Genomic DNA, 17700 nt, shown 5'->3' on the forward strand with positions numbered 1-17700 from the left:
GCCTCTTTTGCCAGAGTTTTCATTTTGAACCCCCTCCCCGATGGAATGCCAAAAATGGAACACTCAAAACTTTCAGCACAGCACTAATTATTGTAATGTAAATAGAATTACAGTACATCTCACCATGGTCTGGAAGGCTGTGACCAGGTGACGTGTGTTCCTGCCTGTTCAGCCTGTTGTCCAGGAGCTCACTGTCAGGCAACGTAAGACAACAGTCCTTATGGGTCATTATCTTTCAACTGGACCTGGACTGGAAAGACCTTCAAATAGAGGAAGGTTTTCTGGCAGCCCTTCAGACAGAGGATTCTGTGAAGTATTTTCATGGGGCTGGAGAGGCTGCTGTGGGGTGGAGGGGGTGGGGAAATCCTCTTCTGCCAGCCCTGGATCCAACCTACTGTATTTTGCTAATTGCTTTACAACTTTATATTAATAGGCAAGATCAAGGCCAGCATCAGGGGTTGGCCTCACTGAAACATGCTGAGGACCATGCCTCAGTAGGGGGCCCACAACTGACCTCCACAGCCCCCTGGCCTCCTTGTTGCTCCTCATACCATTTCTGCCTGCTGGCTTGCGATCTCCCCTTGGTGCAGAGGGAAAATGGCTGATGCAAAGCGAAGGAGCAGGTGTTGCTAGTGTCCCCCTAGAGGGTCTGGGAACCAGGACCAGAAGCAGAGGGAGCAGGTGGTGGTGGTGGGGAAGAGAAATGGACCCCCAAGGGCTGGCCTCCAGAACTTGAGCTGACTGTGGCAAAGATACACCCCTTGGTATTTTGAGTATTCTGATGAATTAAGAATACAGCAATACAAAATGCCTTCCTGACATTCAGACATTTAAATTAGGCACTCCATCCTAATGATTCTTGTTAAGAGAGGTCTATGAGGTCATTGCGAAAGATTTGAAGGGCTTTTCACTTGTGCCCCATTTTATAGCCCAAAGTTCTCTGTACACAGTATTCCTGCAAAGCCTACCTTAAAGAGCAGGCCACAAGGGGGAGTATGCGTTAGACTATACCATTTGGGCTGCCTGCAAATGTAATGTGCTGCTGAAAGCACTGAACGAGGAGAACCGGTCGTCGGGGGGAAAGGGAGTTGGAACATCTTCCCACATAACTCTGGACAGAGATGATGCTGGGTTTTTCTATTTTTGCTCTGAGCACTTACCCTCACAGATACAGAAAAAAAGCCCCTCCTCTCTTTTGCTGGGGAAGCATTTGGAAGCAAAATGAAATACAGAAGCACTATGTGCTTTGCACATTCAGCATCATGAGCACTATAATCAGTGGTGTGGCTAGGTAATTTTAGAGCTTGGACTGAGTAATCTTATGGAGACCTCCCTTAGACATCCGTGAATAGTACTTCCATCGTGATGTACACAACTAACATTTCTCTTCTCCCTCCACCCCACCACCATTCCATGCTTTATAATTGCTTCTACATTCCTTGATATGTTACATGATATGTTAGAGCAAAAAATCCCTCCAAAAGCTGTCAGCTCTTTTTTTTTTTTAAGGAATCATAGAATCATAGAATAGTACAGTTGGAAGCTTCATAGACTACACTAAAGCCTTTGATTGTGTGGATCACAACAAACTCTGGCAAATTCTTAAAGAGATGGGAGTACCAGATCACCTTACCTGTCTCCTGAGAAACCTGTATGAGGGTCAACAAGCAACAGTAAGAACCGGACATGGAACAACCGATTGGTTCAAAATTGGGAGAGGAGTACGACAAGGCTGCATATTGTCGCCCTGCTTATTTAACTTATATGCAGAGTATATCATGAGAAACGCCGGGTTGGATGAATCACAGGCCGGAATTAAAATTGCTGGGAGAATTATCAACAACCTCAGATACGCAGACGATACCAGCCTAATGGCAGAAAGCGAAGAGGATCTAAAGAGCCTCTTGTTGAGGGTGAAAGTGGAGAGTGCAAAAGCTGGTTTGAAACTCAACGTTAAAAAACTAAGATCATGGCATCTGGCCCCATCACTTCCTGGTATACAGAAATGGAAGAAATGGAAGCAGTGACTGATTTTACTTTCTTGGGCTCCAAGATCACCGCAGACGGTGGCTGTAGCCATGAAATTAAAAGACGCTTGCTCCTTGGGAGGAAAGCTATGGCAAACCTAGACAGCATAGTAAGAAGCAGAGACATCACCTTGCCAACAAAGGTCCATATAATCAAAGCTATGGTTTTCCCAGTAGTAATGTATGGCTATGAGAGCTGGACTATAAGGAAGGCTGAGCACCGAAGAACTGATGCCTTCGAACTGTGGTGCTGGAGAAGACTCTTAATGAGTCCCCTGGACTGCAAGGAGGTCAAATCAGTCCATCCTAAAGGAAATCAACCCTGAGTGCTCATTGGAAGGACAGATACTGAAGCTGAAGCTCAAATATTTTGGCCACCTAATGCAAAGAGAAAACTCCCTGGAAAAGACCCTGATGCTGGGAAAGATTGAAGGCAAAAGAAGGGGACGGCAGAGAATGAGATGGCTAGATAGCATCACCGATGCAATGAATATGAACTTGAGCACACTCCAGGAGAGAGCGGAGGACAGGAAGGCCTGGCGTGCTATGGTCCATGGGGTCACGAAGAGTCGGACACAACTTAATGACTGAACAACAACAACAAGGGTTGGAAGGGGCCTACAAGGCCATCAAGTCCAACCCCCCAATTCCAGGTAGGAATACTCTGAGCATGTGCAATTTTGCATTTTAAGCCAACTTAAATCATAGTAGGTATGTTGGAGGAATCTGTTTGCAGGGGTGGAGTTCAATGAGCTTCCCTTGGTTCCCCCCCCACCCCCGATTTTGGTCTGTTTTCCGTGAACGTTCTCAATTTTCCATATTTTTATTTGCATAAATAGAGATTAGCGCAAATTGCTGCTGAAATTTGCACAAATCTCTATTTTTTGCTGCTCTGTAGCTGATGGAGGGGGTCATGACTCATAAAATATGTCACGGATCAAGAGGACGGGAGGAGATAGCCAACTTGTGACAAAGGAGGGCTGGTTAACAGAGGGCAAAATACAACAAGGGAGAATTGTTTTAAGCAAAGCTCTTTAAAAGCGTGACACACTTTATGGATGTTCCTAGAGTGGAGAGAGACAAATACAGTCGTTGCAACAACATCTATGCATGCTACCATGGTGGTGGAATACCCTGCATCAGGAAGTAACGCCGGTGCAGCACCACAGTTGAGGTGTCACTTTGGTGCTATTATTCTTGTGACCCAGGCGTTGAGAGATACCATATAGAATTCGGAAGTGGACAGCACTTCTGTGTAGGAAATAGCTTAAAAGCCACGGGCTGCATCCAGATATATGTGCATGTTACTGGGTCTGCATGTGTGTGTGTAAGTGGATTTACCTGCCCCCTCCTCCCCATGGCAGCTCCTCCAGCCTCCTGAAAATGCTACACAGAGGGTCATGGAACCCCGCTGAAGGGGGAAAAGGGGGATTCCTGAAAGGTGCTGTTGGTCCTCCCACTTTTCGGGGATCCCACCTTCCTCCTGTACCAAAGCCTACCCTTCAAAACTTCAGGGTTCTCTGGCCCTTTGCATAGCATTTTCAGGAAGCTGGAGGAGAGGGCAGGGAAGTCGACTTCCACCAGCCCAATTGCATGTGCCTAAATCGGGATCCAACCCCATAGGTAGATTGCCATGTGAAAATTGCATGCGTTGTTTTTTTCACTGTGTACAGTTGCATTGGAAAACCATGACTGCCCTCAACAACCCAGTGCATGAACATCACATATACAGTATGTATAGTGAAAAACCAATGCGTGTGATCTTTATATGTGTGGGTTGTATGGGATTTGGTGCATGTAGGAATAAATCAGCCCTTATTTTCTTGCACAGAGGTTCATGGGATGAGACCCTGTGGTCCCCATTCCACTAGATTGATCATTATTTAGAAGGACATGTACATTTATCCTGGCACTTTGGCTGGGGCCATATCTTGCCATAAGGTTATCACAATGAGATTTCAGATCATAATGATTCCTTTATCTTTTGCCAAAGAGCCAAATGAGAAGAGGACAGAAACGGATTTTTCTGTTACAGTTAAAGCTTTATGCACTTTCCCATCTTCTTTTTCTTTTAGTTTATTTATTGCCTGGCTACTTCTTAACCAGTTTCCAGTTTCAATTTTTTTTAAAAAAGTAGTACTTAACATCTAAAGTATGCATGAAAGCACCTAAAGTATGGTTTTGACCAAACATCATTTTGATAGTAGATGCATTTTACAATCATATGAAATAGATATTTTTAAACACACATAACTTATATAGTGTGCAATATGGTTTTCAAAGCAAGCCAAGGAGAACATGTTTCTCATTTTCGCTATTTATGATTTGTGAGCATAAACTTTAGAAGATCTCGTATGGAAAGATGAGTAAAACGTTCTTTCCTAAGTACAAAGACTGCATTTTTGTCACAGTTCAAAACAATTATGCCTTGAGGTTCAACTCAAACATGGAAAATGTAGGAGATGATGAAATTTCTTTGGAAAGGGGGGGGGGCTACCTCTGAGAAAAGGGCACATTTGGATGAGTTGGACATACAAACAAAAAGATCCAAATAATTCTTTCATTCCCAAGCCAGCTTTTCAGGTGTTTAATATTCTTCCAGACAAAGCAATTAAATGCTGGTTCTCACATTACAGTGCCTGGGGCAATGCTGGCATGAGAAGTAACCACATCATTGGCCTCATCTAATTTGAACTCACTTTCCTAATGTGACTGGAGTGGCAGAGGAAGAGATCATAGGAAGAGAGTATTGTACCACTGGTCATAGGTGGACTCCCCTTAGCTCAATTGAGAATTGAGCTTGGCTCATCAAACCAATCTACTCTTCTGTCTGTCTGTCTGTCTGTCTATATCTCAGAAAATAGTTGCAGCTTTTCTGAGCCTAGTTCCTACATTTTCAGTATCATAGAGTTCAGTATGATAGAGCTACAGCATCCCTGACAGATGGCTCCTCCAGAGAAGGATTGCCCAGCACCGCCCAAGGCTGTCTGTTCCATCACTGAAACCTCTTACTATTGGGAGGTTTCTCCTAATGCATAGCCAAAATGTGCTTCCCTGCTATTTCCATACACTGATTCTAGTCCTGGCTTCTGAAGCAACGGAGAACAAGTCTGCTCCCTCTTCTTTGTGACAGCCCTTCAGAGATTTGAAGATCATTGTTATGTCTCCCCTTCAACTTCTCTTCTTCAGGTTCCCTACTGGGCTCTTGATGTGTCAAATGGCCTGCTCCCAACCCCATGCAAGCCACTGGATCCTGCTTTGCTGCCCCCTTTCCTTCCCACTTACCTGGCAATGGTGTCATTGAGGTCTCACTGCAGGCTTTTCTGTGAGATCTCAGAGCCTCCCCCTCAGGCACTACAATCTGCAAGGCGCCCCGGGGCATGTCCTTTCCACAGTACCTGTTTTACATAATAAGGACTCAGGCACCCTGGAAAATGGCATTTACTGGGATCTTTGGCATATGGGATACTTTGGTTACCTGTTTCAAGCTCATCAGGGAAGGAGAAAGGTATGCGCAAAAGCTGAGCTTAAAGTCCAAGCTGGAAAAGATCTCTTCAGGGTCTTGGTGCTTGTTGACCTGTAATGCAGCTGAGTATTTTTGAGCTGAACAAGTTTATATCCTGGGCCAGGACAATGTGAACTTTGGGGCATCATGACAGCCTTCTCCTGGCCTTTAAGAATTAGCACAGCACTAAAGTCAGATTCAGTGGGAACATTCAAAACAGAATTAAAAGCCAATTCAAATGTCCTCTTGTGGGACTGTACCACTTCAGAATGGGGGAGAGTTGCTTGTTTAAAAGCTGATCAAATCAAAACTTCCCAGTATGAGGAAACTTAAGATGTTAGGAAGAAGGGATATCATAGCTTTTCAAATGCTTTTGACATTACTTTTGACAAGAAAAACTTCCTGACTGTTAGAGCAATACGACAATGGAACCAATTCCCTAGGGAGGCGGTCGGCTCTCCCACACTGGAGGTGTTCAAGACGAGGCTGGACAGCCATCTGTCAGGGATGCTCTGACTCGGATTCCTGCATTGAGCAGGGGGCTGGACTCGATGGCCTTGTAGGCCCCTTCCAAACCTACTATTCTATGATTCTATGATTCTATGAGGGTGCTGCCAAATAAGGAACACCCTTTCCCCCCTCCCAAATCCTGAGGTGATGCAGGCCTATGAGAAGACTGTACCACACGCTCCCCACATGTCTACATAGAGACTTTTGTGGGTGTTCGGCATACCCAGTTAGCCCTCCTGATCCTCTCCACCCCCTGTGTCCTGCTAGCTGTTGAAATGTGCTTTTCATGTTTAAAACACAGATGTCCTGTCAGAAAATTAAAAAGGCTAGAACCCTCACTGGATCCAGAATCATAATAGCAGCAATCGTCAATGCACTAGAACTGGACAGGTGTGTCTAGACTCCCAGTAAAAGTCTTCCATCAAAGGGAAAGCCCAGCTGGAGGAAGCCTTGGAGTTTTAACTACTCAGCACCCCTAATCAGAGCCAGATTTTCAAAGCCTTCAGCTCCCATTAAGGTATTAAAATAATCAAGAGATTCTCAAAAGTGCTGAGCATCCAGTCTGCCACTGATACATTTATGGATAGAAGCACTAAGGATTCTGGGTGAGCAGAAACAGTTCTTTTACAAACAATGTGGTTTTAGCAGTGCCACTGAGAAAGCAAACAGTGTTTAATGCTTTGCAACTTTTCCATTTCTGATGGGTATTTATGTTTATTATCTTTTATGGTATAAAACCTACACTGATATATAAATTATGGAACAATAAGACCGAAAGAGAAATGTTATGGAAGAATCAGAAAAACAATGGTAGTTGGATATTTGTATGTGGGCCCAGAAGAAAAATTGAATAGCATTATGAACTTGAAAGCACTTTGTCATGGTGTAATAGAATGAAATGCATGCTGCAGCAAAAGTGTCAAAGAAACAGTTTTATGTGATTGTTTTATCTTTCATTTGTGTTAAGCAGATTTGGAGTAACTGCAACTGGGAGAAATAAAATAAAAGTCTGTGTTCCAACATGGAAAAGAAAGCTGGTTTATGGAAGTGATAATAACAAAGAGTCTTGTGGCACCTTAAAGACTGACAGATGTATTCTGGCATAAGCTTTTGTGCACTCTGTCCACTTCATCAGATGCAAGTGATGGAAGTGATAAGTCTGCATCTAATTTTAATAGAAGTGATGCATGTAATGGAAGCTACACATCTGCTTCCAATAATGATAAGGGCATGCAAATGTCTTTTCAGCTTCTCTGAATGTAGATGTGTGGGAAAGTATACAAATGCTGATCTATCTTCTGCAATAACAGACAGCCAGTGTGGTAGAGTGGGTTGAGTGTTGGACTGGGACTCAGGAGATCTGGGTTCTAGTCCCCACATGGCCATGAAGCTCACTGGGTGACTTTGGGCCAGTCCCTGACTCAGCCTAACCTACCTCACAGGATTGCTGAGAGGAAAAAATTGGGAGGAGAAGGAGGAGGCTTGGGTTCCTTGCAAGAGGAAACAAGGTGGGATATAAATGTAATAAATAAATAAATAAAATTTCTGATTATGTGTGTACTAGCACATTTATATTCAAGTGTGCATTGTAAAATTGTAAAAAGAGAGCTTCAGCTATTGGGCAGTATAAAAATGTAATGAATTAATAAATTAATTAAAGAAATAAAACGCTGTAGATACCTGATCTCCTATTGTATGAGCTGGGCTTTCAGTGTTTTGGACAGTGCAAACATGTTTGAACCAATTCTCAAGTCTTTGAGGACTTTTTATGAAGCTGGAACTCTAAGGGAAAAAAATCTAAGGCAAGCAACATGCTGTGTTTGAAATAGGGCTATATCTTGTATTGCTTTTGAAGTTTGGTGGAAAAGGATGCTTTCCAAATGGAAAGCTTCTGTTCCAGCTTTCAGCCCAAACAATAGACTTGGATGAATTCTAGTATCCTGTAATACAGATTTATAAAGAAATGCTGACAGATGCTGGAATCTCACAGTGCAAGTTGGGAGCCCTGATGCTAGCAATAATCATGATCATAATGGTTTTCTTTAATATTGTTCCATCAAGTGTTCCAAGCAGTGAACATAGTTCTTCATTTGGTGTAGAGATAAAAAAAATAAGGGAAAGTTTCTTGTGTATAATACAGGCATGTTATAACTGTCTGAGGACGACAGTAAAGGTTTTTGCAATAGATCCAGCTCTTTCTAAATTACATAGGGGAACTGGACAGAGATGTCCATTGTCTGCAACATATTATCATTAGATCCATTAGTGTGCTCCATTAAACAAAGCATAAATGCAAGAGGAATGGCAGTAAATGAACAGATTTGCATGGTGCTGCATTACTCCTCTAAGAACTGGAAACATCTATACCAATAGCCCTTTGTTTTTGATTTTGATATTAATCATGGTAAATCAGAATGGCATGATGTTATTTTAACAACCGAAGAATAAGAAGAGATTATATCCAAGTTCCCATTGGCATGAGGCAAAAAAAGGTTGGAAATATTTGGAAGTCAGTATCACATGGTCACTTTCTGTTTTTTAAGGATATAATTATTTTTCACACCTTGGAAAAATGTCCAGAGACTTAAATGGATGGTGGGTTATAGATTATCCTGGGTGGGTAGAAAACATAGGCATCGCTAAGTCTGGTCTATGAGCCCTTGGCCCCAAAATCTATTTCCCAGGTCCCTAGATCAATTCCCCAGAGTCCTGAGTGTCCATTGATGCCAATGGAAGATTCCTTTCTTAGCTTAATTGTCATGCAGGGGGTGAATGTAAAGGGGGACTGCAGCTGGGGAGGGAATGGTTAATCCCTCTTCCCCACGTGTTGTACCCCCCATTGCCCCCCCCACATGGCAATTAAGCTGGGGGGGAAATGTCCATTGGTGTTAATGAAAGCTTTTCATCTTAATTGCATGAGGTGGGGGCAATTTTCTTCCATGAAGGAAAGAGAGAAAAGCGGGGGGTGGGAGTTGGGAGAGACAGAATGGCAGGAGAAGGGATGATCTGGGTTGGGGTGAATTAATTAAAGAATTTATTTTATTTGAGGTGATTTGAGGTGAAAAATTAATTGGCTGTCTTTGCTGTCAATGAAATTTAAATAAATCCTAGAAATTATTTCTAAATTTGCATATAAATTAGCATATGCAGCATTTATGCAGATTAGTGCCCTTTGGGCCTGGGCCCTGAATCTTTTAAATGCTTAGCACTGCCCTGGTAAATGAAAATAACAAACTTTCCAAAGCTTCTGTATTTCTTTCAACCATTATATGGGTTGGTTTCACTGATTCCAAAGGGTCTACTCTAAGTATAACTAAATCTGAATCCAACCCCAGTTTTTATTGCCCCCTCCAAACATTAATGAGATGGAGACTAAAATAAATAACGGCAACTTACAAACAAACTCTGGGTGATGATTTACTCTACTGTCGCCATAATGACTATTGCCACTCTCCACACCACACCCTCTGCACCACGTAGAGACATCTATGCCAGTGATAGGAGTGTACAGCACGTGTACACCACTGGTGCAGCCATAATGTGGGTAACTCATGCAGAGGCCATTTCCAATGTCTTTGTGTAATAAGCAGAACATGTCATCACAAGCCTTAGTGCTTGCTGAGTAGCTTCCTTCAGCCACAACCTTGCCTGCCCATTAAAGAGTGACATATTTCTGTTCAAAGAAGCAACTTGTGTTCCTTACTACTTATAGCTGTAGAAGCAACAGCTGCCATAAAAATCTTCTTGACGACTACGCAGGTCAAGAAGATGCAAGCATTTGCAGGCTGAGACACCTAGCTGAGGAATAGATCTGCTGGATTTATAGTCTGTGGTCCATAGGTGAAGAGCATACTTCCATACGCTCATGTCTCGTATTTATTTATTAAATTAGTACAACATGGAAATCCTCTCGCACGTATTTCTACTGGTCACATGAAACAGGATGGCAAGTCATGCACTGTCTGCTCTCTTTGTGGTCACATCAGAAGGAAATGGGAACCTTTGGTTACCTGGATCAATCTTTCTCCTTCACCTATATAGCAGATGGGATTACTCTGGCTCTCCTTCCCTGAAACATAATCAGTGAAACGAGGAGCCACTGTATGATTTCAGTGGAGGTAAGGGGCACATTTCAACCTCCAAGGATGCTCTTGTCAGTGGCTATTCTTGAACAAAGGAATCTCAAAGACAGATAACAGCAGAAAATTGCTGATGTATAATTCATCCAGAGATTCAGCTTTATTTCCTGTGGTTTGAATAAGGACAACTTTTTATTTTTAATCATGCTATATATGTTAATCGGCTCACCATTGTAATGATGTCTGTGTTATCAGCCAACAATGTTTGTGAATGGCAACTGTTAAGGTAATTATCACTGTCTGTATTTTCTGCATTTCAACCTCCCTGACAAGGCAGTTTACAGGTACTTTATGTTTATATAAATCTGCCAATTTGATATTAACATCTGATAAAGAGGACAGTATCCATGAAAATTTATGCCAGAATAAATTTGTTAGTCTTTCAGGTACCACAAGACTTATCACTGCTTTACCTGTTATCCTGGCAGTACAAGAGAAATTCAGGCTCAGCAGAGACACATGAAAATGCTTTTCATATACTGTACATGGAAAAAGGTCCCTGGTGCACAAGGGTTTCAAACAGTCATGGATTATTTCAAGTAGTGTAAAACACATGGCAGCCATGCTTCCAACTTCTTTCCCCTCTTAGCCTGTCATATTTAACACTTTCAAAATTAAAAAAAAACCATTGCCAGCACAGATAAAGGTTTTTTCTCTCCCCCCTCCCCCCGAATAAGCGGGTTTCTGCCTTGTTTACTGTTCCAAAATGGAACTGATTTGGATATTATTCAACTTAAGTGTTTAATTTCATTGTGTCATATGGAAAAGGTTATGATGAGTGTTTTCTGTGCCTTGCTTCTTTACATCTTGGAACACAGCTGTCCCTGCTGTATTTAGGTGGAAATGGAAAAAGTTTCCAGCAAATTTTGCACATTGATCAAGGTACGAGCCTGTGGAGAAATGTAACAGAGATGAAGATCTCATTATTTTCACTGGTCACACAGTCTACTAAGTTTGAATGAAAGTGAACAATGTAACACCTGCAGACAAGCCAACAGAGGTGGGGGAACCCTTCTAAGCATATTTCCACATTCTGCTGGAAAGTACATTATTCATACACCAGTTATTCTAAATGTTAACATACACAAGAGTAAAATCCTTGAATCAATGCATGAAATCAAATACAGATGGAACTACAGGATGATACGTATCTTCTGAAAGGAGGAACTGATTTTTCCTTATTAAAAGGAAAATTTCACAGTCTCATGTGTGTATGTGTCACAATGTACCAAAGGCCAAACAATGTCACTGTAACAATGTGAAAGAACAGCTGGATTCATCCTGAGTGGGTTGGGCTTCCTGGGAGGAACCAGGAAATGGTTGAGGACAACACCCATTGCTTCTGGCCTGAGGGGAGCAAGGCCACAGCGTGAGAGAGCTCTGTGGAAAAGTCTTTGTTTAAATAAAACTTAGGTCTGTTTGAGTCTGTGGGGTGCAGACACACCAACTTTGAAACATGGTGGCAGTGGTGACAGATTCCTAGACAGAAGAATAACAAAATGAGAGTAGAGAGAGATGATGAGAAAGCAAGAGACGATGAAAATGGAAGACTTGAATCCACCAAACACATTAAATGTGCAAGCCCAGACATAGAAAACCTGGAAAGAGGAGTTTAATCTCTATGTGGACATTGCCATGGTAGATATAGGGCTCCTTCACATGCAGCTTTTATCCTGCTATGGAGATTGCTTACTCACAGAAGTTTGCAGGTCTTATACATGATGCAACCCTCCTCCAGGGGACCTCCTGCTCTTTGTGAGCTCTATTACGTTGTTTTCCATGACAAAGAAATTCTGGCATTTTCCTTCCTCCCACCATGGAGTCGATATAGAAGAGGGTATACTGTTTTAAGTAGCTTTTATTGCAAATAAAACCACAGCGCCAACCAGTGGCTTTGTAATGAAACACATAGACATTTAGTTTTTTTTAAAAGCCATGTGGAAAGGACCCGATCTAATCCCACAAAGATTCTGGAAGCAGAAGCCCCGGCAAAGTGCAGGATTTTTAGCCTTGTGTGATGAAGCCCATAGAGGATTCTGTGAAAATGAAACTGTTTCTGTATTTGATTGTGGAAAGAGTCCAGACATTTCTGGAACTGACCAACTATTTAGCTAAGTTTTTTAAACACCTCTCAGAGAAGTGTGATATCCTGAGGCAGTTGATACATCAAGAGACCTGCACACCCGAAAGACTATGTGTAAAGTTTGTGTTTTTTATTTTTATTATTATTATTATTATTATTATTATTATTATTATTATTATTACTATTATTCTCCTCAAAAGAGCAGGGATGTAACAGTGTGAAATAACTGCTGGGTTGTGGGTTCAGTCTGAGAGGGTTGTGCTTAGGGATGTTGGAAAAATCCTCCTCGGACCCCAATGAGGCCTGATTCTATTGAATCCAGCCCCCCAAAGTCCATGGAGGATTGGATCCCCTACCTCCTCTGTCACAAAGTCCTCGCCAGCAGATCCTGCCGCCAGCTTCAAAACCCCAGTGATACGGCCGCCGTTGCTGTATCGCTGGATGGACTGACGACTGCGGACGCAAATGACGGCTGGCGTAACGGCCGCCATTTGCGTCCCTTGCTCTTTGATGTGATAGGCTACGTAAATCTTTATGTAGCCTATCGCGCAAAGGAATGGGGATGCAAATATGCCATTTGCATCCCTGTTCCTTCGCATGATAGGCTATGTAAAGATTTACATAGCCTATCATGTCAAAGAGTAGGGACGCAAATGATGTCCCCTGTGTCGGATGCCATTTGCGGCTGCAGCCCGGCAGTGGATGGAAGTCCGGTTGTGGCTGGGGAGGATTCCGGGGGGAGGGACAGATCATCTCCCCCCCGCGGATGCCCCGGATTAGAAAGGTAAGTTGAATTTGTACACCCCTAGTTGTGCTTCCTGGGAAAAACCAGAAAAAGGCAACACCTGCTGCTTTGAGCCTGTGGAGAAGGAGGCTACAGCCTGAGAGAGCTCTGGGGAAAAGGCTTTGTTTAAATAAAACTTAGGTTTGTTTGGAAGGCAGAGTCTGTTTGAGTCTGTGGGGTGCAGTGCAGTCCACCAACTCTGAAAGAGTAATTAGAAATAAGGCTCCTTTTGTTTCCTTGAAACAAATGCTAAGGCCTTAAAAAAATAGGAACATTCATTTTCTACATTGGGAGGAGGCAGGTCCTTGGAATGTATGACAAGACTATTAGAAGATATTATCTTATTTATAAGAAGCCTACTTCTGCTTGCATGGACAGGGGTGCGCTTCAGGCCAGTGCAAGCCTTCTGTAGTGTTTTTGATGGATCTCTTACTTGATCCTAGCTAGAATTCCAGAAGACTGGGTCGCAGACTAATCTACTGAAGGTCCTCCATGAAGCTAGTAAGCCAGAGTGCTCTCTGGAAAGAACCATGAGCCTGCATGGAACCAGATACATTAAAAAGTGTTCGCTTCTTCTTTTCTTAAGTTTCAAGCCTTGGGGTCTGTTATTTATAAGGGTCCCAATACACAGACACAACTCCTTCCATACTTCCTCTTTTTCTTGTAGGGTCAGCCCTGCTCTTAAGCAGAATGAAGCAGCTGCTCAGGCAGCAGATTTTTGGTGTCATCTTAGGGATGGCGGAGAATTTCTCCACGATTCTTCAGGAGGCCGAATGCCAATGCATTCGGCCCCCCGAAATTGGTGAGGAAATTCTCCGCTGGCCCCCCGCCCCCCCGGGACGGGATTTACCACGGCCGAATGTCCCTCTCGGTGGCGGGTCCTGGCGGCAGTTCGGCAGCGTTTCGTTGGGGGCGGGGGCGGCAGCCGGTCTCCCGACCAGCTGCCGCCGCCGCCGCCATTACAAAAAAAAAAGTAAAGTAAAAAAAAAACACAACCACCCGTGATAGGCTAGGTAACGATTTACATAGCCTATCACGGCTAGATTCCCAAAGTCAGCCATGATAGGCTACGTAAATCGTCACATAGCCTATCACGGGTGACTTTGAAAAAAAAAAAAAGCACGTACGCAAATGGCGGCGCCCATGGGCGCCGCCATTTGCGTTCCTTATTTTGGCACGTCTTGTCTACGTAAAGATTTACGTAGACTACAGCGAAAATAAGGGAACACTATTTGCATTGCCCTTATTTTCGCCGTAGTCTACGTAAATCTTTACGTAGACTAGATGTGTCAGAATAAGGAACGCAAATGGCGGTCCCCATGGGAGCTGCTATTTGCGTACGCGCTTTTTTTTTTCAAAGTCACCTGTGATAGGCTACGTGACGATTTACATAGCCTATCACGGCTGACTTTGGAAATCTAGCCGTGATAGGCTACGTAAATCGTTACGTAGCCTATCACGGGTGTGTGTGTTGTTGTGTTTTTTACTTTTTTTTTTGCGGCCGGGTAGACGGGGCGCTTCTACCCTGCCTGAATTTCGGCGGCGAGGGATAGGGCGCCTCCCCCCTGGCCTGAATTTTGGCCGAGGGAGGCGGGGTGCCTCCCCTCCCTCGCCTGAACTTCGGGGGGAGAACCAAAGCGCCTCCCCCCCACCGCGAAGCAAGCTTCGAGAACAGGTAAGGGACTTTCGTCCATCCCTAGACTCATCATGAAAGAGCAACAAACTGTTACTTCATTATTATTGTAGTTTTACTGCTGGGGATGGGGAAGAGATACTTGTAAGATGTTCTGCCTCATGTGCCAAAATAACCGGGCTGGCTTTGGGTACTATGCACCTTGACTTGGGTGGGTGGGATGTCATTTGCTGCTGTGCTTCTCTTCTTGTTTTAATCATTTGCTAAATTCAACTGTATTTATCAGACTAAAATGTTTGTGCTTCTTTGAGGGTACATTTATTGATCCTTAGTTAAAAAGACATATTTCTTCCAACTGAGGATATGAGATTAATTATAGGTTGCTTCTACATCTGGACAACAGTGTGTTCTGGGAAGCTCATGGGAGTGGGTGGGATTCTGTCTGTGGTGTGGTAACGCAGGTTTGTTTTCCCCCTTTTCACTAGAATTAATAACAGCTTAAGAAAGATGGGCTGTTAGCTTTTTAAACCCCCAGTTGGGGCCTCCAGGTAAATATGAAGGAATTAGCTAATCTTGGGGAAATACCTAAACCAGATTACTTGCTTTCTTGCTTAAATCTACCAAAAATCCATTTACAAAACAGCTTTTGGCTCTCTTCACACCTGAGTTTTTTAGCAGGATTGTTCTTCTATAATCACTGATTTTCGTGGGAGCTTTCCTCTCCTGCTACTATTTCACAACTTCCCTTCCCTCTTCCTGTGTTATCTGAGAATGGAGAAAACCAGGCATTTTCTGTGCTTGCGATTGAAACTGTAATTTCCCCCCATGTATTTCCCCTTTAGCGCTTTATCCCGCTTTGTGTGGATGTGTGCTATGGGGTGTTGCTGGGTGGTGTTGAATAACATGAGAACAAATTGGTGGGAAGGGGGTCAGGTCACTGACCAGGCTTCCAGTGACCGTTTCTGCCTCTTTCCCATTCCACTATGGGTTCTGAGATCCCCCTGAACACAGCAATGCTTACTCCTGAGTAGGGATGGACGAAAGGGACTTACCTGGTCCCGCAGCTTGCTTCACGGTGGGGGGGAGGTGCTTCGGTTCTCCCCCTGAAGTTCAGGCGAGGGGGGGAGGCACCCCGCCTCGCCTGGCCGAAATTCAGGCTGGGGGGGGAGGCGCCCCATTCCTCGCCGCCGAAATTCAGGCCGGGGAGGAGCGCCCCGTCTACCCGGCCGCGAAAAAAAAAAGTAAGTAAAAACAAACGAACACACACCCGTGATAGGCTACGTAACGATTTACGTAGCCTATCACGGCTAGATTTCCAAAGTCAGCCATGATAGGCTATGTAAATCATCACGTAGCCTATCACGGGTGACTTTGAAAAAAAAAAAGCACGTACGCAAATGGCAGCGCCCATAGGGTGCCGCCATTTGCGTTCCTTAGTTTGGCACATCTAGTCTACGTAAAGATTTACATAGACTACAGAGAAAATAAGGGAACGCTATTTGTGTTGCCCTTATTTTCGCCGTAGTGTACGTAAATCTTTAGACTAGACGTGCCAAACTAAGGAACACAAATGGCAGCGCCCCATGGGTGCCGCCATTTGCGTACGCACTTTTTTCTTTTCAAAGTCACCCGTGATAGGCTACATGACGATTTACGTAGCCTATCATGGCTGACTTTGGAAATCTAGCCGTGATAGGCTACGTAAATCGTTACGTAGCCTATCACGGGTGTGTGTGTTTTTTTTTTACTTTCCTTTTTTATTTTGCAATGGCGGCGGCGGCGGCCGGTCAAAAGACCGGCTGCTGCCGCCCCTCCGCCGAAACGCTGCCGAAACGCCGCCAGGACCCGCCGCCGAGAGGGACATTCGCACGAGGTAAGTCCCATCCCGGGTGGGGGGGCGAGGGGGCGGGGGGCCGACGGAGAATTTCACCACCAATTTCGGGGGGCCGAATGCATTGGCATTCGGCCTCCCGGAGATTCATGGAGAAATTCTCTGCCATCCCTACTCCTGAGTAAACTCATTGGCTGTAAGGCTTTCCTTTCCTGGGAGTGCCATTGAAATCTGCATGGCTTGCTTCTGAGTAGGCATGCACAGGAGTGCATCCCCTTCAGTGCATTTACTTGGAACTTCCCTTTTGACTCCACTGACTGCTTCTTCTCCCTTTTGCTCAACAGATTGATGGGCTTTTTTCCTCCCAAGGTGGATGGGTGAGTCTCCCTTCTTAGCCATGCAGGAGAAAGGCTTGACAGTTAGGATTTCAATCGGTATCAAAAAGTGCCTTTTCTCCACTATCTCTTCTCCTAGCCCACCTTGCAGGGTCGTTGGGAAGCCAGAATAAGGGGGAAGAGCAACAACAGTGTGTGTGTGTGGGGGGGGAAGCAAGCCGGGTCTAATGAAGGTGTACCCCATGAAGCACTGGGGGGCTGCTAGGGATGGCTTGGTGCATTGACTATATACAAGTCCTTTTGTGGATTTCTTACTTCTGTAGTTTGGATCCTGGAAATCAGTATACCCTTCAAACTCAGTAGTGCAAGCAATATACTGCATTTAGTTCCACCACACACTGACGTATTTAGCAGAGAAGGACTAGCAGCGTCAGCAGCCTCAGGGTAAGCCACCAAGAAGACTCTCTCCCTCAAAGGAAGGAGGGGATCAGCTCCCATAGCCTGCTATCCTGATCACCTCCGACTTCCCTCCTGCTGTGGAGCATCCTGGAGAGACATGTAATCATGTTACAGGAACCAATGATCAGGGGAGGGGAGGGGAGGGGGTATGGAGCCAGCAGCCCCCTTCTGTCCTGATGGTTCCGTGCAGCTCAGCCCAGTCATGAAAAGATACAATGCGGAGGGACGTGCTATGAGAGATGCCTGTATCCAGGGAAAGTGTAAATCCAGGAAAGGATCTGGAATCAAAAGGACCAGTTTGTAGTGGGATGAAATGCCAGGCGTGAAGAGAGCCTTTGTTTTTAGAATGAGGATTGCGTAGCACCATAATAACAGAAATGGTCAAATATATGTT

This window comes from Heloderma suspectum, chromosome 1 (assembly GCF_057233095.1).
Source record: "Heloderma suspectum isolate Gila_16-S chromosome 1, 16-S_ref, whole genome shotgun sequence".
Taxonomy (NCBI): Eukaryota; Metazoa; Chordata; class Lepidosauria; order Squamata; family Helodermatidae; genus Heloderma; species Heloderma suspectum.